Genomic DNA, 26,409 nt, shown 5'->3' with positions numbered 1-26,409 from the left:
TGTCCTGTCTACATGTGGGGTAAAACCACATAAAATTCTGCAGCGATGTAATCAGGAGAAATTACATCGTGGCATTACGTTGGGAGGTAATGGAATTGTTACTTTACTCGCACAGTAGTACCGCAGTACTGGCTGCTCCCCGCTCCCTCCACTGTCTCTGCTCCTGCCATCGCTGCTCTACACCGCACGTAAGGTCGCATTATCTTGGTATTGGCACACTCACCACCCAGCGAAAGACGGGCGCCTCTTTGGAATTGCTTCATTGAGTTTTCTTAGATGTAGGCAGGTGTAGTGGACGTAGATATTCTTGTCAGAATGAACCCCCGCGTAGTCGACGTACATATAAACTTCATTCTTGTCAGAAATAAACACAGATTGACCTTTTCTTTTCAGAAATATCACCAAATTTAACCAAATTTATTTCGTCAAGTTTTCTTGGGTTTCAGTTGGTGTGTTGACCTTAAAGATACATCTGTTCAGAATCGATTTGACCCAAATTAAGTCTCCCTGACCTGACCTAGTGGAGTTGGAATGTCTTTTTATTTTAATCTTTTTTTTTTTTGAAGAACTGGTTTACGCCATCATCCTCTCCCTCGGGCCCCAGCCTTACCCTAGCGGTCTTAAAAATGATCCACCAATGTTAAGTACACTCCCAGAAGGGCGCTGGGTCTGTCTGCTCCCAGCGACGTAGTTGCTGCTTCTTCTCCTGGCCACCAACGCTGGTGGCTACTGCCCCCTCCAGTTGTGTGTGTGTGTGTGTGTGTGTGTGTGTGTGTGTGTGTGTGCGTAATAATAGAAATGTAATTTATATTTTCCATCAGTAAGATCGAGATGCATATAATTACTTGCACTGTGGTTGCGCGTCATCAGTCGTTTTCTGTTACAGTCATTCAGCGTTAATTAGTATGTTTTTGTTACGTCTTGTGTCACTTAACCTCTTAAAGACGAGAGTGTGACCCGAGGGTATGATGGGTTACTCCTCTACCAGACTTTTAAGGGTCGTGCCAAAGGCTAGGTCATCAGACCCAAGGGTCGTACCATCGTGCTCAAGGGTCGCACCGTCGTGCTCAAGGGTCGCACCTTCGTGCTCAAGGATCGCACCGTCGTGCTCAAGGGATTTTAAGAATTGGGTCGTAACTATACGTTCATTGCACAGCCTCCGTGTGGACTCGACTCCCGCTAACACCGCAACTTTAATTTTTAAGACGTTTGTGTGAAGGTTTGCGGTGGAGTGACGTGTGCGCGAGGGGTGAGGTTGGTAGGGATGTGGTCTTCAGTTGGTAGCCTCCCTCCTGTGAGGATGATCTTAAAGAGGTGGATGTGGAGGGGAAGGTACCTGGCCAGCTACGTCCTGTAGCCCCCTCCCTCTTCTATTGTGGGGTGTGTCTCCCTGAACCTTCACTATTGAAGTCAGGGTAAGAAAGATTGGGGGTCATCGGGGGAAATTGGGATAGTTGGGCGTGGTTTGTGTTGCCTCCCAGCTCCCCGTTGCACCACCTCCGCCAGCCAGTGGTTGGCGATAGTGGGAGTTAGGGTTCGGTCTAGATCGAGTCAGAGGACAGGCCATCATGCTCGAAGAGGTCAACCTTGCTCAAGGGAAGGTCGATCATGCCTATGGGTAATACCCCCATGTTTAATGGGTCGTCCCCTCGTGCTCTAGAGGTGATGACTGCAGTGGTGTTTGGTGATTATTTCCAGTGGTGTTAATAGTAGTAGTAGTAGTAGTAGTAGTGTCAGTGGTGGTTGAAGGTGGAGGTGCTGTGTTTTGCTGCTGTTGGTGGTGATGCTGTACCAGATCACAGCAGCCGTTCAACAGAGAGAGAGAGAGAGAGAGAGAGAGAGAGAGAGAGAGAGAGAGAGAGAGAGAGAGAGAGAGAGAGAGAGAACCTTACTAAAACAAACGAAAGCCAGCATTATTATGGTGCGCGACCCCAAACGCGCGATACACTGACGTATAACACAGACCTGCCTGGTTGCCCACCACTGTTATCCTAATGTAGTAGTCGCTCACGTCATGCTGCACTGAGCATAATAGTTTAATTATTCTCCAACCGGAATTTAGTAACGTTCTCGTCACATGCTCGATTTATGCTTTGATTAGTAAAATACTGATGTTATCCCAGTGTGCGTGACGGTGAGAGACTCAACACTTGTTGTGCAGTGGGCTTGATAGTTGGAAGTCATGCTGTAGGGAACCCTTGGCTTCCCTGTGGGTTAGGGGACCATTGACTCCCCTGTGGGGCAGGGAACCCCTTGGCTCCCCTGTGGATCAGGGGACTCTTGGCACCCTGTGAGTCAGGGAAACCCTAGGCTCCCCTGTGGGTCAGGGAACCCTTGGCTCCCCTGTGGATTAGGGAACCCTTGGCTCCCCTGTGGATCAGGGAACTCTTGACTCCCCTTTGGGTCAGGGAACCCTTGGCTTCCCTGTGGGTCAGGGAACCCTTACCCATAGCTCCTCTGTAGGAGGGTCAGGGAATCCAAGACTCTCCGTAGGAGGGTGTCAGGGACCAAGAGCAGAGGTGGGTCGTCATTACCCCTCCTGGTCGTGGACCCTGTGATTCTCTGTGTGATATCTAAAAGCTCCTCGAATGGCTCGCTCTGGGCATGGTTGATCCTTAGGCACGAGAGAGAGAGAGAGAGAGAGAGAGAGAGAGAGAGAGAGAGAGAGAGAGAGAGAGAGAGAGAGAGAGAGAGAACATATATGATGTCACTTGTTTTTGTATGTATTTGTATTTATGTAGAAGTGGAATAATTTGTAAATTGTGTGTTATTACCGATTTGTAATTACCAGTTTTTTTTCCGCACGGAGAGGGAGTTTTACGCTCGAGTGTGTGTGTGTGTGTGTGTGTGTGTGTGTGTGTGTGTGTGTGTGTGTGTGTGTGTGTGGGAAGTGGGACATGGAGACATCATGGCATCTGCTGTTAGATATTGAGGACGTTGATAATACAGGAGAGAGGAAAACTTGTATGTTCAGGGAGGAAGCGAAAGATGGTGTTACAAGGTTGTATTGTATTGTGTTGCAAGGTTGTTGTGTTGCGGGGTTGTGTTGTGTGGTAGGGGGGGGGGGGGGAAGTGTGCCAGAGGGAAGGTTAAGTAAATGAGCCTGAGGGAACAGCTCATTTTGTTGAATACAAGTACCGTGTTGAAGGATGAGGTCATCTTTGCTGAGCTGTGGGAGGAGGAGAGGGGCCGTGAAGAACCGGGAGGAGAGGGCTCGGTAGAGAATAGGGAGAGGAGAGTTTTAAAGAATAGGTAGAAGGGCAGTAAGGAATGGTGAGATGTACAGAGCGGGGAGAGGGTTCGTAAGTAGTGATGGGCATGTGGGGGGAGGAGGCATATATATATATATATATATATATATATATATATATATATATATATATATATATATATATATATATATATATATATATATGTCCTTCGGCGAGGTTGCATCATCGTAATACTGACTCGTCGAAGAATTTCTATCTATCCAAAGACGTCCATCCTTTCCCTTCCACTGATCGTAGCGCAGCCTTGAAACGGGAGGAACCCCCTGGAGAAAGTGGTCCTGGGATTTCGTCATTATAATGATAATAAATGTAATAGCTGCGTAGACAGGAGGAATGGAAATGACTTCAGGGGTGTTTTATCTTGAATGAACTAGTTGATGGAATTATATGAAGCACAAAGACTTCCTAAAGAGGGTAGGCCCATAACCTGGGGTGGGTTGGATGGCGGAAGGGAGAAGAAGGGGTCGTAAGAGATGGAGGACGCAATTAGAATGGGAATAAGCGATGGAAAATGATGTGTGGAGGGAACTTAAGGTGGAAGTCAGTCCTCATTGGGCTATGTTCATATTCAGCTGTTGATGGAGTGTGATGGCAGTACAGGGTTGGTGGGGGAAGGATGAGAGAGAGGATTGTGCATGGTTAGGGGATGGGATTTGATCCTTTGGACTAGTAGGGGAAGACTCTTGTGATCTGGCAGGGGATTGGGACGTGGTCTTGAGTTGTCCTTGGATGGAGGTGATGAAGGCTCATAGAGTGGCAGGGATACTGTCGGTGATTGGTGGCCAGTGTTGGTTGGCAAGAATTCGGGGTTTGATTAACGGTAGGACAGTGTTGGAGAGAGTAGGAGGTTGTGGTGATGGTAGGGTGGGGAAGTGTTGGAGAGAACTTGGGGTTGTGGTGATGTTAGGTTGGGGCAGTGTTTGAGAGAACATGAGGTTGTGGTGGTGGTGGGGTGGGGTAGTGTTGGAGAGAAGATGAGGTTGTGGTGGTGGTAGGTTAGGGCAGTGTTGGAGAGAATGTGAGATTGTGGTGGTGGTGGTGGTGGTGGTGGGGTGGGGTAGTGTTGGAGAGAACATGAGATTGTGGTGGTGGTAGGTTGGGGCAGTGTTGGAGAGAACATGAGATTGTGGTGGTGGTGGCGGTAGGGATAGTGTTGGAGAGGACATAAGATCGTGCTGGTGGTGGTGTTGGTGTGGGGTGGGGCAGTGTTGGAAAGAATAAGATGAAGAGAATTGTGATGGAGTAGCACTGGGAAGGCTCAGGAGGCGTAGAGAGAAGTGGGATGGAGGATTGAAGTGGGTAGGATCAGAGATACAGTGTGTGTGGGGGTGAGGAGGATTTGGGTTAGTGGGAGAGACAGCGGAGGTAGTACATGCAGGTGGATGCAGCAGCAGTGGGTGTGTGACAGCTGTAAGCGCTGCGTTCATTGATGTATTGTGGTGTGGGGAATGGTGGTTGGGGTAGGAGGGAGGAGGTGGGGCGCGGCGGCAGGCCCCAATTCATCAAAGCTAGTTCACAGTACCTTGCTGGGGGTAGGAGGTAGGTGGGACACTTGCAGTGGTCATTGTTACACTGACCCTCCCTCCCACCCCATCCTCCGTCACCCAGTGTTAATGCAGGTCGTTAGTTACAGCTACTGACGACTAGGGTCGTTATGCGTCGTTACCCTCTTTGTTCTTAAGACCTGTCCCTTTGACTAGCTACCGTAGAAATTCAGGATATATATATATATATATATATATATATATATATATATATATATATATATATATATATATATATATATATATATATATGACAGGGTCATCAGGGGCGTCAATGCCAGTTCATAACTAGCGGTCGGAAGCACTTAAACACCTTCATCACATGTTGAAGATGGTTATACACACACGCCCTCACTGCGAACATGGCCATCGTGGGAGTGACTGAAGATGTGTGTGTGTGTGTGTGTGTGTGTGTGTGACTGGGGGTGAGGGGTCAAACAGCTCGCCCACCCCTAACCCCTGCCATTCGGCTGTCCTCACAGACATGTCTTACGGCCAATAGAATTGTCCTGTCACTCTGGTTAAGCTCCATTCCCCCCCCCCGTCCATGTCCGTTCTCCTTAGGTGCCTCAGAGTGAGAGGTTATTACTGCGTTTCACTCCGTGTTCCTTGTATATCAAAGCAAATATATCAAATTAGAGACACGTTGAGCTCTATGATAACGAGATGGTAACTCGAAGCGACCCAAGCGCTTTCTTGTATTCCTCGTCATCAGGGGAAGGAAAGGCTGAAGGAGTAGAAGCAGGTGGTGTCCAGTGGCGGCGGTGGTGGTTGGTTGGTTGGTTGGTGGCGCCTCGGACGTCAAGCAGATATGGCGACGGGATGTCGGTTGCTCCCCGCTTATTGAATTAACAACGGTCAGGACGCGTATGTAATTATAGCTGTCTGTGATCCGTATTGATGATGAGGTTATCCTGTCTCTACACTGCGGCGAGGACGTTCTCTGGTTTACACGTCTCGGTGTGGTTGTTCTCTCCCCCAGGTGACCTCTTGTCTCTCGTGGTGATGTGGGGTTGGCGAGAGCGACTGGGAATGTTTCGTGTGTGTGTGTGTGTGTGTGTGTGTGTGTGTGTGTGTGTGTGTGTGTGTGTGTGTGTGTGTAAAGCCCGAACTGGTGAGATACTTGGGAGCTCTGTATATGGGTCTCCGTCCCATGACAAGCGGACCCTTCTTCTTGCAGACGGACTGGAAGTTTTGCCACGCGAGGTCGGGGTTACACGTCCCGTCCTATGGGTTATGGTTGGGTGTGTGCACCTGAGCTACGTCTCTTGGTGGCAGCCAGGGTGATGTTGCCTGGTGTCCACGACCCAGGCGAGGGGTCTGTGTGTGAGGTACATCCCGTTTACGTAGGTCACACACAAATGTTTTTTTCTTTTGATAAGATTTTACTCGGGAACGGAGTCGTGTTCTTCTTCCTTGTGTGGTCAATAAAACTATGATGTTTTGGATCATGTTGGCAGTGGCGAGTGCGGTAGGGATTAGAGTAATACTGCCTCCACATCCTTTCCGACACCGTTCTACCACCCAAACACCTCTCTTTGACACCTTCTCACACACCCCCCTGACACCGTCTGCCACCTTCAGCATCCCTTCTGACACCGTCTGCTTCCATGATACTCCCCGTCTGATACCTTCTCCCACCCCCAAACACCCCTTCTGACACCGTCTGCCACCCTGAAACCCCTCTGACACCTTCTTCCACCCCCTAACAACCCTTCTGACACCGTCTGCCACCCTGAAACCCCTCTGACACCTTCTCCCACCCCCCAAACACCCCTTCTCACACCGTCTGCCACCTCCAGCATCCCTCCATGACTCCGTCTGCCACCTCTGCGACAACCGTCCTCCGCCGCTGCTCACCTCCAGAGCCCTCCAGGGCTGGGCTCGTGTCTCACTTCGTGTTACCCCGCATATTTGTTTATCATTACTTTCTTTAAACATTCGTCCGAGAGTTGGCTCCCAAGGCGCTTGTTAAGATTGTCATCATCTCCCTTTCGTGTCCCTGGCTGTTTGTGTCCCTTTTTGGAGTGGTCCATTTACTCTCGTATTTACCTCTTTTTCCCTTCCTTGAGAGGGAGCGGGGGCGTCGCTGCCTCTCCTGTTTCCGACGCTGGAAAGCCTCAGATAACTTCAACCAAGGACGTCGCGTTCTCTGTTGTGTCAGATGCGGCGCTAGGAGGCGACGTCTGCCGGTATTAGGGTGTCCGACCTTATTTCCAGGTTGCTAGACCTAGAGAGAGAGAGAGAGAGAGAGAGAGAGAGAGAGAGAGAGAGAGAGAGAGAGAGAGAGAGGAGTGGTGACGGTTGTGTCCAAGTGGGGTTCTCGTCCCATCAGAAGAGGAGGAAGGGGACCTTTAGGGTACATGAAATACATAGTACATGATTTACAGAATACAGGAGTGATACTGACGAGAGGATTTTACCTTTCACGATTTTTCCGCTGAGGATTATGGTCATTTTCCCCCATCGGTCGTGTAGCACCACGTACCCTTGTGAGCGAGTTGGTGGTGTCGGCCGAACAGACGTGCATCCGCAGTGCTAGATATTCTAATACACCTCTGACGGTTCGGTGTTGCCCCACGCCTGTACCTGCCCCAGCCCTTGACACTCCCCGGACGGTACGGTGTTGCGCCACGCCTCACCCTTGTACCTGCCCCAGCCCATGACACACCCCCAACGGTACAGTGTTGCACCTTACCCCTCCCCTATACCTTCCCCAGCCCTTGAGACACACACGCACCCCTGACGGTACACAGTGTTGCACCTCACCCAGGCCTGTACACTGGGGCCACCTGTTGGTCTAGCCTCTGTTGACACACTCTGGGAAAGTATTGGAACTCATCCGCCAGCCTTGAGAGAGAAGAGAAGGAAAAGCAGTAACAGTTTGGCTGAACGACTTTGGAATCTGATGTAACTCCTTTGTGATTGTTTGATGACGTCTTTAATACGAAGAGATAATTGACTGCTCTCTTTTGTCAGCCAAGTGAAAGTCAGTTACCGCTCGTTTTGTTCGAGTAGTTATGGGTCATTATAGTGATGGACGAGTGGAGGGTGAAGGAAGGCAGTGATCGAGTGATTGAAAGAGGTTATGGACGATGGTTGTGTGAAAGGAGGTAACGAAATGTTTGTCTCTTGGTCAGCTGAGTTATGTGATGATAGAAACTTGTCGATCGTGTGGTTTATGTGATTGTCGATCGTGTGGTTAGGATTTCTCACCTGTCTAACGCCGCCTGAGAGCTGAGTCTCAGTGCCTCCGGGTTCCCCATAATATTGAATTTTCACAGTCACTGCGGCCGCCTGGCGGCGAATTTTGTAAATGTTCTGAAGCGACTGTTTCGCCTGGCTTAATGGGTGGTGATGGCACACATCAGTTGGCCTGTCCGGTGTATTAGAACATGTAAATGTCAGCCTGGGTTGTGCACATTACCTCCGCGTGTTGGCTGAAAGTAAGGTCATCCAATGTAGCAATTTTCAGATCTTTTCTCGACTTCCCTTCCATGGAGGTGAGTTGCTTGTCTCCGTCCTGTATGATCGACAGGTATTTATTTCTCCCCCGTTTCTCTGGGAGAGACACAGGTTAACCTCGCCACCATCAGAGAGCATATTATCATCAGTGATCCTCTGGAAGACTCATTGATCCAGGGTCGTGTATAGTTTCTCATGATTGCTGCTGCTGGCGATGTCTCCTTGCAGGTGATGGTGATGTGTGAAGACGAGGCAAGACTGCGGTGCGTGTGTGTGTGTGTGTGTGTGTGTGTGTGTGTGTGTGTGTGTGTGTGTGTGTGTATCTCTGTCAAGTATGTGAATTGGTAGAGGAGCAAACGGGCTATGAATGCTGGTAGAAGAAACCATTTCACCGTAGAAGTATCATATATATATATCACCTGAATTTTGACATTCTTTGGTCTGTCTGTAATGGAGTTGTACATCCGTATTCCCTTACTACCAGTTTTTCCCCACTTGTTTATCATGACATTTTGGTCTCTTTACCCAAAGAGTTTTGTAAAGGCTCTTCTGTATGTGTACATTGCATAAACAATTTTTTTTTGTTTTGTTTTACCAGAGCTTTTACAATTTTGCCTTAATGATGAAGCAAAAGGAAGCTTCGAGTTTAATAAAACTGTCTTGATTCTATAAAGTCTGTCACTTTACGTTTTTGGAGTTTTTACTGGGCCAGACTCACCCTCTCGCTCGCTAATCACGTTAGATCTTCAAATAGATCGCCTTCACTCTCCGGTGTCTGGATCACATTTGCACTCCCCCAAAAAAGTGTTTTGCCTTTGCAAACAATCTCTCTCTCTCTCTCTCTCTCTCTCTCTCTCTCTCTCTCTCTCTCTCTCTCTCTCTCTCTCTCTCTCTCTCTCTCTCTCTCTCTCTCTCTCTCGGCCTTCGTCCCATTGCTTGTGCTTCGTGGGATGAACATCCGCTTCATTCTCTTGATACGATACACGAGTTTCAGGGCCCTCGGTTGATGGTCTCCACCTGACCAAGGATGACCTTAATCCTGGCAACGCCAGGAAACACCCACTTCCTTCTGGACAGAAACCTTTTCCCCGAGTTCCCCTCATCTGGAACATTCCTCATCTCCCTATAACATCTCTCAGCTCCTTGGAACACCCCCTCGTCTCCCTGGATTCCCCCTCTTCCTCGCCCTAGAACAGCCATCGTCTCCCTAGAACGGTCCTGGTCTCCATGGAACATCCTTTGTCTTCTTGTCTCCCTGAATCGCCTTGTCTCCCTGGAACATCTTACTTTTTAGATTTTTTCCTTCTCTTTTCCAAAGCATCTGGCATCTCCCTGTAACACCGTTCGCTTCCCGTAAACACCTGTCGTTTCCATAGGACACTACTGGTCCGGCTGGAATACCTCCTGTCCTCCTGGAACAGCTCATATCTCCGTAGAAAACCGTTTTCAGAACGCTGGCTGTCTTCCAGGAAGACCCCCATGTTCCCAGTAACAACCGCTCGTCTCCTGGGAACAGTTTCCTACCTCTCCCCTGGAAAGCTCTTCATTTACCTGGAACAAAACGTATCCTGGATGCGCCCTGCCTCTAGAGGTCTAACCTGGAAGGGAACGCGACCTGGAAGCACCATCTTTCTGGAGGGAATATGAAGATGTAGGTTTGAGGACGACACAGTCATTACTGCTGAAGACACCACTCGAGGCTCAAGACGTCCGATTCCGTTTCATTGTCTCCTCAACCCTCGCTTCCTGTGTTGATTGTAAGCCGTAGGTCCTCCTCCACCTTCCCCCTCTCCATCATTATCCCTCCCTTCACGCTGACTCCACCATACTTCTGGTTCTCCCCTTCCGTCCTCTGTTACCCCCTCTCACAGTAACCCTATCCAGCTCCTCCTTGTTTCCTCTGCCTTCCAGCCCCACCCCCCCTTCCCTTACCCTCACCTCCGACCCACTCCCACCCTCCTCCACTTCCCCATCCCGTATATATGCCCCCCCCCCCTCCACCCCACAGACTCTGATGACTCCTTTCGCTTCTTTTTACTCTCTTTTGCCCCATCGTCACCTCGCTCTACTTCCCTCAGGCCAAGCACTCCATCTCTCTCCTTTACCTCACCTGTAAGCACAACTTCAGAGTATGGGAAAGTTTCGCCACGAGTTAAGGTATTAGATTTCATTCATCCGAAACGTCGTTGCTGGTCCAGTGCTGGTTCAGCGTTCCAGGTCTCTGAAATAAAGTCCTTAACTCGGTAAGGTAAGGTTTTGTCACCGTGGCACTTGGTCTTAATACCCTTGTTTTGTAGTTTATGAAACTGCCGTATCCTCCTCAGTTTGACTGTATGACCTTTAAAAATACGATGGTAAGTCTCTTGGGTGTAATGGCGTGATCTTTGTCTCGACCCTTGAGTGCCAGGTCGAGGACCAGGCCATCATACCGAAGGATCGAACTGTCGTGCTCATGGGTCGTACACCGTCGTGCTAAAGGGTCGTGTGCGCCGTCCATAGGCTACTCATGAGGTCGCACGCCTGCCGGGATAATGGATCGCACACCATCGTGCTCTAAGGTCGTACTTATTATACCGAGCTCAAGGGCTTACACCACATGTTGTTAGGAATCAAGTCCTGAGACTTCAGTCGGTGGTGTTGCCTCAAGGACGAGCTATCTTTGTGGACCACCTGCCTGGCTGCTCTTCGTCCATAAGACGGCTTACTTTACCGTCTGATCTGCTGCACCAGGAACGCCACACGAACCAGCCCCGTGTGACAGTCGGATCATCGCCTGTATTACGTCGTCCACCAACGGCGTCGTATACCATCTGCCCTCCCTCACACCAGCTCCCCACCCCCTCACCAGCTGCCCCCTGACACCAGCTGCCCTCCCTCACACCAGCTGCCCCCTACCACCTCACATCAGCTCCCCACCCCCTCACACCAGCTGCCCCGCTGCCCCCTCCCCTCGTACATCCAGATGGCCTTCGTAAGTGTGATGCACTGAGAGGCAGTAGTTGAGGGAGGGCGACCCCTTTGTTTGGTCTTAAAGGCCTCTAAAGACCCTCTTGAAGGCTGGTCTTTGTGTCGGCCGTCCGGCTTTTAGCTCGCGCCCTTTGCCCTTCAATGTGACCTCTTTTTTTCTTCCCCCTCACCCCTTTTTTGATATTTAATCCTCCGGTCGACGTTTGCTTTTTAAGTGTATATCTTAACTCGACTTTGTTGCGATTTTATTGCTCAGTTATTCAGACTCGGGGGTGTGTTTATTGTTCCCTTTTTGTGTTTCGTATCATTCTTCACAAGACATCATCACTTGTGTTGATGGTCTTCTCACGGGTGTTGAGTGTGTGTGACAAGTCGTTGCCTTAGAGTAATCGCCTGACGTTCGTGTGTCGTTCGTCGCCTGACGTTCGTCGCCAGACGTTCGTCGTCTGACGTTCGTCGCCTGACGTTCGTGTGTCGTTCGTCGCCTGACGTTTCGTCGCCTGACGTTTCGTGCGTTCGTTCGTCGCCTGACGTTTCGTGCGTCGTTCGTCGCCTGACGTTCGTGCGTCGTTCGTCGCCTGACGTTTCGTGCGTCGTTTCGTCGCCTAACGTTTCGTGCGTCGTTTCGTCGCCTGACGTTTCGTGCGTCGTTCGGCGCACACTAAGCCGCGTCCACATCGTGTGAGCCAGCGAGGGCATCGCTGGGATCATAGTTCACACAGTGCTCACCACAATACCACAACAAACCCCATAAGGCTGTTAAAGTTCAAGGCCGCTGTCGGGGGTCATGATTATTTTTTTTGTTTTCGCTTCTGGTTGCATGACTTCTCAATCGGCGGTGAGATCGGAATGATACTTGGTTCAGACACGTATTGCCCAATGGCAGACGACCGATCATGACCCATTCCCCTGAGAAGCATTTGCCTCTCATGGCCAAGGTCTCTTAACAGAGGTCATGGTATGACTCTGGGCACAGTAACGGGGGTCTTTGGGATGCTGCTATCTACAACTATTGTCTGGCAACATATATATATATATATATATATATATATATATATATATATATTATATATATATATTATATATATATAATATATATATATATATATATATTATGTGTGTGTGTGTGTGTGTGTGTGTGTTGGTGTGTTGGTTTCAAATATACCTTCATACCGAGAGAACCCTTTTGATATTAAGATCCTGATAATGAGACTCGGATATGATTAGTTCTTCGTTAGTCTCATTAACATTGTCATTAGCCAAATAGCTTCATTAAGCTTAGGGCGTCAAAGTGGGGTTCCTGCGCTCTGATAATCCGGGGCCAATCAGGCAGGGAGGGACTTCAGAATTGATGCTTCATGAGGTCGGGCCTATAGGTGGGTGTTTGTGTGTGTGTACTCTGTATTCCTTATACAAGTCGTGGCAGCCAAGGGCCACGAGAGCTGTAATTTGATTTATTTTTTTTTTTTTTTACTTCTGTCATCGTATACGAAACGTCACAGTTTATCAGTTTACCAATCATCAAAGTGGTGATATGTAAATTAATCATAATCAGTATTAGTACAATAGTAGTAGTGGTAGTAGTAGTAATAGTAGTAGTAGCAGTAGTAGTAGTTAATGATGATGGTGTTGATAGTAGTATTTCTGGTAGAAGTAGTATAAGTTGTAGGAGATACTAAGGAACTGAAAACGTGTCATTACCTGAAGCGAAGTTAATGATAGTTGATCATACAGGAAAGGCTGGTTGTATGGTACGAAGGAGAGGATGATATATAAAGACAGAAAGAAGAGAGACGAGTGTGAGAGAGAAATGCTGGTCAGTTACACACAGTCTGTGCTTCATATGAATTAGTAATGGTCGCTTGGCCATGGCTCGCGTCCCCCCTCCGCTCCTGTTGCCCAGGTTTTATTGATTCCTTCTCCATCCTTCCTGCTGATTCTTCGTCCCATCTATCCACTCCACAATTCTCCATCCTTCCTGCTGATTCTTCGTTCCATCTATCCACTCCACAAGTCTCCATCCGTCCTGCTGATTCTTCGTTCCATCTATCCACTCCACAAGTCTCCATCCGTCCTGCTGATTCTTCGTCCCATCTATCCATTCCACAATTCTCCATCCGTCCTGCTGATTCTTCGTCCCATCTATCCACTCCACAATTCTCCATCCGTCCTGCTGATTCTTCGTTCCATCTATCCACTCCACAATTCTCCCTCCATCTTGCAGGTTCTTCGTGTGATCTATCCTCACATCCTCCTCCTCCTCCTTCTTACCATGTATCATGCATTTGCTGTCAGTGTCGGCCCCTCAGAGTCCATGATAACGTCCAGTCCTTTTTCTCTTTCAACCCTCTGATCCTCTTTCTCATTTACGGTTCTTATTTATGATGTGCTCTAATTATCCTCCTCCTCCTCCTCCTTGCCATCACCGTCCTCCCTCGTGATTGCCTCCATCATGTATGGTCAGGTGGACGCACCCTGGGATGGAATGGAGTGAAGCTGATGACGCCAGTGAGTAGAATGGTAAAAGAATATGGGTTAAAAGCTCCTGTAAATTCTGGAAAGTGTGATAAATCTGACTAAATAACCTTACCGAGGAATGCCGAAGACTCCTTGTTCCATATACTTCGGAAGAAAACAGAAGGAATTCAAGGTTTTAAGCTCGAGTCAAAAGGTTCTTAAGGTGTGAGCTGGTTTGGGTAAGGTTGTCGAAGGATCATTCTTGTGATGTTTGTCTTCATGTTGATGCGGGAGTCAAGTTGGTGTTGTTATCTTTCATGCCTGCAGATGTGGCATGATGACGTGATGGTAGCGTGGGGCAACGTGTTGATGGCTGTGAGCAGTGGCACGTGATGATTAGAGTACAGAGGCACACGTGTGATTGGCGTGGAGTGGCACGTGTTGATGGTGTACAGTGGCACGTGATGGTGTAGAGTGGCAACATGTTGATGGTGTAGAGTGGCACGTGTTGATGGTGTACAGTGGCAACGTGTTGATGGTGTACAATGGCACGTGATGGTTTAGAGTGGCAACGTGTTGATGGCGTAGAGTGGCACGTGTTGATGGTGTACAGTAGCACATGATTATGGTGTAGAGCAGGACGGTATGACGTGATGTAGAGTGGCTATGTTGTATGACACTGGATGTAAGGGAGACACTCGTACATTGAACTCTCTAAGTGTGTGTCAGGCCCCTTGAAGCGCCCGTCCTGGTTCTAGTGTGATCGAGGACCTCTCTCTCAGCTTGTACCTACCTGTTCGGGGAGTTCTGCCCTGTAGATCCTTTGTAATCCTCCCCTCCCCCCTCCCCCTCCCGCACTCGTGTGTACGTGAGAGAGAGAGAGAGAGAGAGAGAGAGAGAGAGAGAGAGAGAGAGAGAGAGAGAGAGAGAGAGAGAGAGAGAGACTGTGTAAACAACTCTTAAAAGATCGACATCTGTCTAGTATACACACACACACGCCTCCTCTCCCCAAGAGACCATATCTTGTGTTAGTATTCGTGAGGTCGTAACGCACGAGGAGGGAGTTCCCTTGAGAATCATGGCTGTGGTGTGTGTGTGTGTGTGTGTGTGTGTGTGTGTGTGTGTGTGTGTGTGTGAGGTCCTTCCCTCACCCTCCACTCGTCTCTCACATCGGCGAGGTAATTACTGATTTTTCCCCTGTCAGATCGAAGTACCGCAAAGGAGGAGGGAGCAGCTGGGCCGAAGGTTGAGGGAGGGAGAGGCGGGTGTGTGGAGAGGCGGGTGTTGTGGACCGCCCCAGTTGTAGGTAGGCCGGGTTGCGTACCGTAGATTCGACGCTAATGGATAACGAGACAGTTTTCTTCACCTCCTAATTAGGGATAAGAGGGGGGAGATGGTACTCTAAATAAGGGGGTGAAGAAGAAGAAGAAGAAGGAGGTGCTTCTGAAGGACAGATGTGAACTGCAACATACCGTCGGCTAAATAGAGGAGGACGAGGGGATTCGAATGTGCGTGTCAACTCCCTTGAACGCGACGGTACGACCCTTGAGCAAGACGCTTGGTAATTATGACACGACCTGTGACCAGAACTTTAAGAGCTGGGTCAAAAGGGGCCAGGCCATCATTCCGACGAGGGTCTTACCGTCGTAATCCAGGTCGTACCGTGAGCGTTCACCGGTCGTACTCTTTGGCTCAGAGGGTCGTACTCTGGTGATCAGTGCTCGCACCGATTCTAGTAAATGTTGTTCATGCAGTCAGTAATGTACAAAACTGTATCATTTTTTTTTTTTTGGTCGAGCACATTTACCGAATTACAAAACTGTGAATAGTAGGGAAAATACAGACTTGGTAACTCATGTGTAGTTACAGTTAGTATGTGGAGAAATTCCTGATTATTTACCGTTGGCGCAATTTGAGTGTGTATTGTAATGGAAATTAGTTTGCCTCGTGTTAAGGGCGCGTGGGCGTGGCGTAATTGTTAGGTGAGAGGTGTGTCATGTTTACATTGTGTGTGTGTGTGTGTGTGTGTGTGTGTGTGAAGGGATTAAAAATGTTTACAAGGCTCTGGAGGGCTCGGGAGTGGGGTTGGGGTAGGATTTCTGCAGACTACGTCTGCTGACGTCTTAACTACACAGTAATGGTAGAAGTAATGATATAATGCTAATGATGATAGCAATGGTAATCACACTGCTAATGATGATAGTGATAATAGCAATGATAATCACAATCATAAGAATGATAATGATAAAGATGATGATAATTGTAATGATGATGATGATGGGGTAACTTTAATTCATGGCTTAAGAAATCACACTGGAAGGGTTCTCCCATAACCTTGACACACTTGACTCGCTGTTCCGGTCGGGACAACCATGAACCACCTGGTCCTCCTCCAGCCTGGTCCTGGAACATGGGACAGAGAGAGAGAGAGAGAGAGAGAGAGAGAGAGAGAGAGAGAGAGAGAGAGAGAGGGGGGGGGAGAGAAGGGTGGGAGAGAGAGAGAGAGAGAGAGAGAGAGAGAGAGAGAGAGAGAGAGAGAGAGAGAGAGAGAGAGAGAGAGGAGTATTATCATGCCTCAGCCTTGGGGAAAGGGGAAGAGGGGGAGAAGAGAGCTGGGAAAGAGCCCAAGATGGATATGAACAAAGTGTATCTTATCTGCTACACTCTGGTAGTGACGCGTGGACCAGCGAGCCCACCGCCATAAACAACCTCATTGATCTGAGAAAAGGGAGGAGAAAAATTGTTTTATATATAAAGGCGTCTAGCGTTGGTTCCAGGCCGAGTTCTTCGGGTGGGTAGGGGGGTTTAAGACGAGCCCCTGGAACCGAGGTAAAGGGTTGTGAATGGGAAGAATGACTCTTACCTACCTCCTGCCGGCAAGATAGCCTCGCCGGTTAGGTAACCTCACCCTCCTGCCGGCTCTGTAGCCCTGCCGGTCGGGGTAACCGTACACTCCAGCCGGTTGATATAAGTAACCTTACACCCATGCCGGTTGGGCAACTGAACCTTAGCCTCCTGCCGGTTGATTTCAGTGAGGTAACGCTCCTCACGGCTGATCTACCTAATCGCACTTATGCCGGTTAAATAAAGCAACCATAGTATCCTGCCGGGTGTACAGCCATGGTGTTACCGGCGCCAGGGGCCCGGGCTGGGCTGGGCCACCAAGATCTCTGTAAATAATACCTGGACCCGCTGGGGAACATGGCCATCAACACCGACTTGGTGTCCTGAGCAAGCCTGTTACTCGCTGTTTTATTGGCCAGCCTCGGGTGTGTGTGTGTGTGTGTGTGTGTGTGTGTGTGTGTGTGTGTGTGTGTGTGTGTGTGTGTGTGGGTGGGTGGGTGTGTGTGTGTGTGACCAGTAAGGGGAGAACCGCCATCAACCACTTGGGCCGTGGGCCTGACGCTCTGATACTCCACACTTAGTACCACAATACATGTTCTACCACAGTACTTGTTCTGCCACAGTATTATATGTTCTACCACAGTATATCTTCTACCACAATATATGTTCTAGCACAACACATGTTTTACCACATTGTGTGTTCTGCCACAATGCATGTTCTGCCACAATGCATGTTCTGCCACAATGCATGTTCTGCCACAATACATGTTCTACCACAATACATGTTCTGCCACATTGCATGTTCTACCACAATACATGTTCTACCACAGTACATATCCTCCCGTCCACACTTCTCTTCCTGTGTATTTCGCTTCCCTTTCATTCTTCAATCCCTTAACTTCTTATCTCTTTCCGTTCAGTTTATCCTTCGTCTGACCCTCCCTCACCTTCCATTCTCGCCTTCCCTCCTCACGTTAATCCTCCCGCACCGTCCCACTCTCGTATATATTTCCATCGTCTTCGTCTCTCCCTCCACCCAGAACTCTGTCATTATTATACTTCATAAAATTTTATCGCCTGTTATTTTTCTTCGGGGGATTTAAGCTTCAAAGGCTCCTCACAGATACGTTTTAGTCTGTTTTGGTGGAGGTGGCCATGTTGCCAGGAGCGCCAACACCACTCGCCTACACCAGGATTCGATTCCAGTAAGGGGATCTGATCTTCTTTCTCCCTATACTCCCGTCCGCCTCACTGACACGTCCTTCGTTGCATTTCCCGTCTCAAGAGTTGAGGAAAACATTGAGGTTTCTTCAGTACGTCCGAAAGGAACCATCGGTGCGTATGTATGTCTGCATGGCGGCTGTATGTCCACGAATGATGAGGAAGAGAAAGTCAAATGCAGATCTCTCTCTATATATCCCGTGACGTACGATTGTAACTGTTGGTATGGCCGGCCGTCTCCCGCCTAGCCGAAAGGTCTGAACACTGCTGACGAAGGTGGTGTCTGCAATCCCCACCGAATGATCTTCTCCCCTCCTCCCCAAACGTGGAGTAGTTTCTACTCAAGTTGTTACATGCAGTGTATCCACACACTAGAGATGATGTTCCTTTTGATTTTTTTTTTTGTTTTTTATGTTTGGGCGATATTTACATTTTTATTCGTTCCGCTGAAAAAAGAAAAGGCAAGTGTCTTAACGTTTTCGAGAATGAATGAAATTATAGAAAGTCTGCGTTTGATGTCTTCCACTCACTCCCTCCGCTGCTGGTGGCGAATTCGAAATCGATTCAATGCACTCCTCGGGGTAGTGGCTGACCACATAGCCACTGGAGAAAAGATTCCTTTTATTGCGGAGAAAGCAGCCCTGCATTCTATCCACAGTGGCAAATACATTATCAGCTAAATGGCATGAAGGCCTGACATGTTCAAGGACACTGTCACACATGAGATTTACATGATCAAAGGCACGTGTCAGTCATGAAACAGATTTACGTGGTCGAGGATACTGTCATGAATTAGATTTACGTGGCCAAGGGTAATATCATGAATTAGATTTGCGAGGTCAAGGGCTCTGTCGTAAGTTAGATCTGCGTGGTCAAGGGCACTGTTATGAATCAGATTTACGTGGTGATGGGCTTTGCTGTTTATCAGATTTTCGTGTTCAAAGATGTTGTTCTCCTTCAGATTTTAGTAAGTGTAGCAAATCCGATATGTTTACTTGTCCCCGTATATATATTTATGTCATTTCTTTTAAATTTCACGACTATTTCTTCGTCAGAAATGTGGCCCAGGAAATAGGCCAGACTTTAGCCGCAATTGTTCTCAAAATGTGGCCAAAGAAAATAGAACTGGCTTTAGCCACAGTAGCCAATGTGAATGCCCTGGGCAGCTCAACCACAGAATTGAAAATGAAAACATAATGAGATGAATCTTTTTCATAACCTGTTTAGACGTCAGGGTTTTGTGTTTTATTTTGTATGGTCTTTTGTTCTTGATTTAAATGAAGACAATAGCATGATTATTTATACTTTCATCTGTTCGCCGTCTGTCTCCTGTCTCGAGTCTCTCTCGTTCTTGTGTCGCCTTCCCTCCCAACGTTCTCTTGTGTCCATTGACATGTTGCTGTTGTGGTGGTCGTCGCTTACTATCCCCATGGCTGCTGGAGGGGTCGTGGCCTCATATCGCCATGGCTGGTGGAGGTGTCGTGGCCTACTATCCCCATGGCTGCTGGAGTGGTTGTGGCCTCCTATCCCCATGGCTGATGGAGGTGTCGTGGCCTACTATCCCCATGGCTGCTGGAGGGGTCGTGGCTTACTATCCCCATGGATCCTGAAGGGGTCGTGGCCTCCTATATTCATGGCCGCTGGAGTGGTCGTGATCTATCATTCGCATGGCTGCTGAAAGGGTCGTGATCTACCAATCCCCAAGGCTGCTGGAGTGGTCGTGATCTACCATTCCCATGGCTGCTGGAGGGGTCGTGTCCTCCCACCTTCAAGGCTGCTGGAGGGGTCGTGGCCTGCCATCCTTGGCCAGATGTTGGCACCGTGCCCGGGTTGGGGGCGGGAGCTACTGTGAGAATATTGCCCGGCAGTAAGTGTTGTGTGGGGAGGACCCCATGCCTCCCTCCCTTCCACAGTAAAGCTGCCTTGGTCTGACGCTCCCAGGTCCTCCTGCTGCTGCTGTGGGTGTGGTTGGTGGTCGCGTGCTGTGAGTGTAGGTGATGGTGTTGGGGATAGTGATGGTGTTGTGTAGGGGAATGGTGGTAGCAGGAATTAAATTGGTGGTGACGTTGATGTGGATTGTGGTGTGGACGTGGGTAGTGGTCACGTGGATTGTGGTGGTGGGGGGAATTAGGGGAACTGATGGTGTGGGCAGTGGAGGAGGTGGTGGTCGAGGGGATGTGGGTGATAGAAGCGGGTGTGGAGGGCACTGATGGTGAGGATGGCGTTACCGTGAGTGGTTGATGGTGGTGGTGGCACCATATTGTCGTCCTTAGCCTCAATGGCTGTGGTGGATTGGTAACCAAGACTCGCCAAGCAGCAGTTTGGCAGACACTGGCGACACGTGGCAGCTCCTGCCCTCACCTGCAGCACCAACGTACTGCATAACGAGATTTAGAACACCGTCCGGTGCAGCCATTTGTCCAGGATTCTGTAAGACCGCGGGGAAGACTAGAGCTTCGGGGGCGCTCTTCCATCGCAGTTTTCCAGGCGTAAGGATGGTCGCTCACCACAGATGCCTTTCCAGGACCCGGATCCTTGGATGGCGAGGCACAAGGATAGACCAGAGTGTCGGCGGCGGTCGTTTGCATAACATGAGCCTTTGTTTACATTTATCTACCAAACAGAAGTACTCCTCCTTACATGAGTCAGTTTCCCCCATGAGTTTAAGATTATTCTCGTGTCTCCAGTTTTCTTCTTTTTTTTATAATACATATCCAGTGATTACAGTCGGGATTGTGTTAGAGCCTGAGTGTAATTGCTGGCGTAATGGAATGTGATATGGTGGTGGTGTTACGCTGGATTACGAGTTTGGTGGGTGAGTGGCCTGCCCGGACTGGTATACTGTGTGCTGGGCCGATGGTATTACATGGAAGTGTGTGGGTAGGAAAGACAATACAAGACCTGATGGTCTAACGTCCAGGTTATCTACTGGTGGGGGGCGGAGAGCGCGCGTGGGAGAGCGAGGTAGGAGAAGACCTGATGAACGATGATAAGGTTATCTGCTGGAGGACAGTAAATGGCGTCCCAAAGTCTTACCATGTATAGACCGAGTTCGTAGAGGGCCGGACGAGACTCCAGGGGAAGGAGGAAGATGGGAGGCGAGGAGAATACTAAGGGTTAAAAAAAAAAAAAAGTTTCTGTTACAAGAAGGGAAGCGAGAGAGAGAGAGAGAGAGAGAGAGAGAGAGAGAGAGAGAGAGAGAGAGAGAGAGAGAGCAGAGGAGGCAGGTAAAGACTGTCGTGTGTGTGTGTGTGAGCTGTGTGTTCCCGACAGGTTCCCTCGGCATGGGTCCTGGCGCTAACCTCAACTTTCCCTCCCTCCCTCAAATTCTGTCCCATCTTCACCCAAGCATTCCATCTGCTCCCTTGCCCATCCCTCCTACGCTCGTCACTGTCGCTTCCAGCCGCTCCTCTTTATCTTATATTCTCTCTCTCTCTCTCTCTCTCTCTCTCTCTCTCTCTCTCTCTCTCTCTCTCTCTCTCTCTCTCTCTCTCTCTCTCTCTCTCTCTCTCTCTCAGCACCTTTTTGGGCTGTCAAGTTTCACTCCTTTCGTCTAGGTCGCTATCTTTTTGTTTCTCTCTCCTGCTCGCACACACACACACACACACACACACACACACACACACACACACACACACACACACACTCGGGGTGCTGGCATTCACAGTCCACAAATACATACAAGTCTCTCCATCTCTCACACGTATGACACTAGACACAACAACGTAAGTGACGCGACTCGTTCTTTTCGTAACCCTAGATATGCCTGCGGTGAGCCCTACGCGCTCGCCCTGCATTTCGGCAGAAAGGTACTCTCCCTTTCCCTCTCTCTCTCAGCGCCACGCTCAAGCCCTTCCCCTTTAGCAGAACCGTTGGTACTGTATCTGCTCTCCCACGACTTAGTCTCTTTCATAGCTCAGCCCAACTCCATATCACCCTTAACCTTTTCCTTGCCCTCCCTCACCTACCTACCTACCTACCAACCTACCTACCTACCTACCTACCTATCTCCTTCCCCTCCTATCCCCTCCACCCAGGGTCTCCCTTTATCTCTTCCTCTCCCGCCAAAGTCGGTCTCGGCCCCCCGCCCCCAACATCCATGTGGCACCAGGGAACACCAGGAGACATTGCTGGAGGACCTTTTCAACCAGGTTGCGCTCCCGCCCCTTGGTTGGGCAGAGACGTACAGTACGAAAGGTCACCACGCTCCTGCAGCAGGAGTCCGGTCATTCGAGCGTGTATGGTGCACGTGTAGCACATCGACTCAACTCATCGAGTACGACTTAACCCATCGAGTACGACTTAACCCCTTGAGTACGACTTAGTTCGACAGCTCTTTGAGTACGACTTAATCCCTTGAGTACGTCTTAGTTCGACAGCTCTTTGAGTACGACTTAATCCCTTGAGTGCGACTTAGTTCGACAGCTCTTTGAGTACGACTTAATCCCTTGAGTGCGACTTAGTTCGACGGCTCTTTGAGTACGACTTAACCCCTTGATTACGTCTTAGTTCGACAGCTCTTTGAGTACGACTTAGTTCGACGGCTCCTTGAGTACGACTTAACCCCTAGAGTTTCGACAGCTCTTTGAGTACGACTTAACCCCTAGAGTACGACTTAACCCTGAGAGTACAACTTCACCTCTTTGAGTACGACTTAATCCCATGAGTAAGACATAACCCCCAGAGCAACACATCTTAATTCCTTAATTGCGACTTAAACCCCCTTGAGCAAGACAAATGAACCCATTAAGTACAACGACGTAACGATCTAGACACGACGACTTTTACTCATAGGGTTACGCCGACGTATTCAAAGGGTTACAATCGTATTACTCACTCACGAAGGCTTTACCCATTCTCAGCGCCCTGAGTCTGTCGGCCTCCAGGACTCACAAACTCCCAAAACTTCCAGGGCAGCTAATGTGATAATACTGGAAAAGTCTGAAAAATGGAAACCGTAAAGAAAAGCGGTTTACTAACCTAGTTTACCCTGACCTTACATGCAGTTTACCTAATGATTTTCCCAGATTGTATCTGGAATTCATGTGGAGTTTGTCGAAACTGTTCTTGCCTGGTTGCCCATGGCAGCCGTACAGGAGATTTACCAAGAATTTGCGAATGATTTGTTTAAGATTTACCTGCAGTGTTGCAGGAGTTACCCTTCCAGCTCGTGTAGGTATTTCTTTGAATATCACTGGTCGTTCTGGCGCGCGCTGAGGGTCGACCTGGAAGCAAATGGACAAAGTCCAGTTTCCTGGAGGCCACAAACACTGTCGACTCTTCCCTCTGGATCTCTGGATCCATCAAGCTGTTGAAGTTAGTAGAGTACATAAGGTGAACTGTACTCAACGGTGAGTAGAGGCTGTGGTTGAAGTTGTGAAGGAAATCTAAATAGGGAGGACTGCTTTCCTCGCTATCAACAAATTGTCTTGTCCTTTTCAGTTAGCAGGTTACAGTGAGTTAGAGAACCTGGGTGTTTTTGATGCTGCTAAGGAAAGAAAGGAGGAGAACAGGCAAGGGTGGATGATAACCTGGAAGGGAAAGATAAGATGGGAGTATAACCCCCTTGCATCATCACCCTCTCACGTAAACGTTTTGGAGTGAGTGCCAGGCCTTGTAGGGTTTGATGATCAGTACCGGGCCTTGGAGGGCCTGATGATCAGGGCTCGGCCTTGTAGGGCTTGATGACCAGTGCCAAGCCTTGGAGGGCCTGATGATCAGGGCTAGGCCTTGTAGAACTTGATGACGAAAAGTACGTAGGAACCTACGATCCTGGTGACTAATGACGAGTAGTTTGATAATGCCAGTGGCCAATGGCTGGTGGTGCATGATAGTGGTGACCAGCGAGCGAGTACTCCACACTGGTGACCTCTGACTTAAGGGATCCAGCTGAGGATGAAGGAGGAAGGTTCTCCCCCATGCGCTTGGTTTATCTCTATATTGCCTCTGGTGTTGATGGCTCTGGATCCTTGGGGAGGGGACATGTTGGTAGGGGTGGAGTTGTGGCCTTTTGTTTATGACGGATGGAAGTCACCGACCAGATTTGGTAGCACCAGGAGGTGATGTGGTCTGTATGGCTGGCTGTGGCTGGTGAGACTCGAGGGAGAACTGATGTTCATGCTGGCGGTGAGGAGGAGTCACGATGGCGACTGTGGCACCATTGCCAGTTGGCATCGATGGTGAGAGGGCTCTCAATGGCAACGGTGGTGGCGACGACGTAGGTGGAGAACTTCCAGCTTGGGGAGTGGCTTTTGGCTTTGGGGTGTGTGACCTGAGGCGGTATCGGCGGCGATGGTACCCTGTGTGCATTCATACCACCACCCCACCTGACGCCCTCTACACACACACACACACACACACACACACACGGCGCTGGAGAAACTGACGGCGTTTGTTTACCCAGCTGCCCCCGACAGCGTTCACGACCAAACCTTTGGCTGGTACTGTTGGAGCGACGGAGATGCACGCCTGTGTCAACACCACCCGGAGTAGTCTTGTGGGCCCGTTCCTCCCGTGCCGTGTCGTTCACCACACACACACACACACACACACACACACACACACACACACACACACACACACACACACACACACCCCTGGGGACCAGCCATCGATGGTATGCCTGGTGGAGGCTCGTAATCCTTGCAATAAAGGATACTTTTATGACAAACTGTGTTTCGTTGGAGTTTTTCAAACGTCCTTCTTATTTTTTAAAGATTCGTTATTTTGCGTGTGCGTCTGGTTAGGTGTCTGTTTACGACGCCAGTTCCTGTAGACGAGGTAGTGGTTCTTTTTTTTTTTTTTCCGGTATCGTCTGATGGTTAGAGACTTGTTGTTGCCCCCGCACACAAGCGACAGGTCCCCGAAAGACTTTCCTCCACACAGCGTTGCCTTCTGACGTACCGTGCCAGCCTTGAGGACGTTGGTGACGTAGGCGTGTGTGTGTGTGTGTGTGTGTGTGTGTGTGAGAGAGAGAACCATGCCTCCTGACGTGTATGTGTGTGTGTGTGTGTGTGTGTGTGTGTGTGTGTGTGTGTGTGTGTGTGTGTGAGAGAGAACCATGCCTCTTGACGTAGGTGTGTGTATGTGTGTGTGAGGTCCTTGGACCATACCCTGGTGTGTGTATGAGACCCATAGCCATTGGCGTGGGCATGTATGTCAAGCCAGCCCCTGGCTCTTGGCTTAGGAATATGTGCTTGAAGTCCCTATTGGCCCCCTGGCGTGGGCGTGTGATGGTCGTGCATCACGGCACACACAGCCGCCTGCCAGTGGGGCGGACCCTGGACAAGATGAAAGATGGAGGGAGGTGGGTAAAACAGTCGCTCCGTCTGATACTCGACCAACATCCATTTTGATCTGACGGCGCGGTGGCCGGATTGGCCCCTCTGGAGATTACAAGGAGTGGCACCGTCCCAGTTTTTGATGTTGCGGTGGTGATCAATTGTTAAAGTCTAGTTAGACGAAGATTTTTAGGACTGAAAATAAAAACTTTATTATTTATATTATCATTATTATTATTATTATCATTATTATTTATTATTATTATTATTATTATTATTATTATTATTATTATTATTATTATTATTATTGTTGTTGTTGTTGTTGTTATTATTATCATTATTAATGATGATAATGCTATGGTTATTACCACTACAGTTATTATTTATCATTTTTCAACTCACACACGAAGGCAGTGACGGACATTGTGACCAAAAACAGACAGAATGACAGAAACTAGACAGGTGTACTGACGGAGATTGACTGACAATATGAACCGAAATGGACAGGTGCGCTGACTGAACCTGAGTAGTGTGCTGACGGAAGAACTAAACCATGACGGAAAAGTGACGCGATGAATATTGGAAAATGACGGAACCATTTTGATAGAAATGGTTACTATTTTATCCCTACGATGAGGAAGAAGTTTAATGTTATCATCCGTTTATAGTGGCTTGTTTAGTTGTCCCGTATGGGCGGGGGAGTTGTATAGTTCTTCTTGAAGAACTGTTCACTGTCGACGTCATCAGAACGGTTCATTATCTTAAAGGATTTAATTTGACCCTTACTCTTCTCTCTTCTATGGTGGACATATTCGTGGACTCGAACATCTCATTATTATCTCTTAATTCTGGCGCCTTCATTGTTAGTCTCCTTTGTAACAAACTTGAGAAACATGTGTGTGTGTGTGTGTGTGTGTGTGTGTGTGTGTGTGTGTGTGTGTGTGTGTGTGTGTGTGTGTGTGTGTGTGTGTTCGGAGGAAGGGTAGTGACGTCAGAAAGGGGCGATGCAAAGATGCGGCGGGAGATAACATAGTGGATGCTGGAGCGTCTTTTGTCTCCCCTCCCTGGGGTGCTGGTTGGGAGGGTTGGGGTAAGGAGGAGCGGAGGGGGAGTAAGCGTTTCCTCGTCCCTCGTGTTAGGGGACAGACGGAGGTGGGGAGGCAGGCAGGGGAGGAAAGACCTTGTGATCCTGGGGATGCCCGTTTGCATAAGAGTGTGTGTCCTGGGAGGAAGATTGGGATGCCGTGCCGGGAAAGGATATATATATATATATATATATATATATATATATATATATATATATATATATATATATATATATATATATATATATATATATATGTATATATTTTTTTTTTC

The 26,409-nt window shown here is 48.8% G+C and overlaps 1 protein-coding gene across 1 annotated transcript in view; it reads left to right on the top strand.

Moving 5' to 3' along the window:
- CdGAPr (GTPase-activating protein CdGAPr) overlaps positions 1–26,409 on the top strand; it is a 302,985-nt gene that overhangs the window by 3,758 nt on the left and 272,818 nt on the right. The gene's annotated exons all lie outside the window — the stretch shown is intronic.

Source organism: Panulirus ornatus, chromosome 33 (genome assembly GCF_036320965.1).
Source record: "Panulirus ornatus isolate Po-2019 chromosome 33, ASM3632096v1, whole genome shotgun sequence".
NCBI classification, from domain to species: domain Eukaryota; kingdom Metazoa; phylum Arthropoda; class Malacostraca; order Decapoda; family Palinuridae; genus Panulirus; species Panulirus ornatus.
Note: the sequence above shows the minus strand (reverse complement) of the source record. Positions and strands in the feature narration are given on the sequence as shown.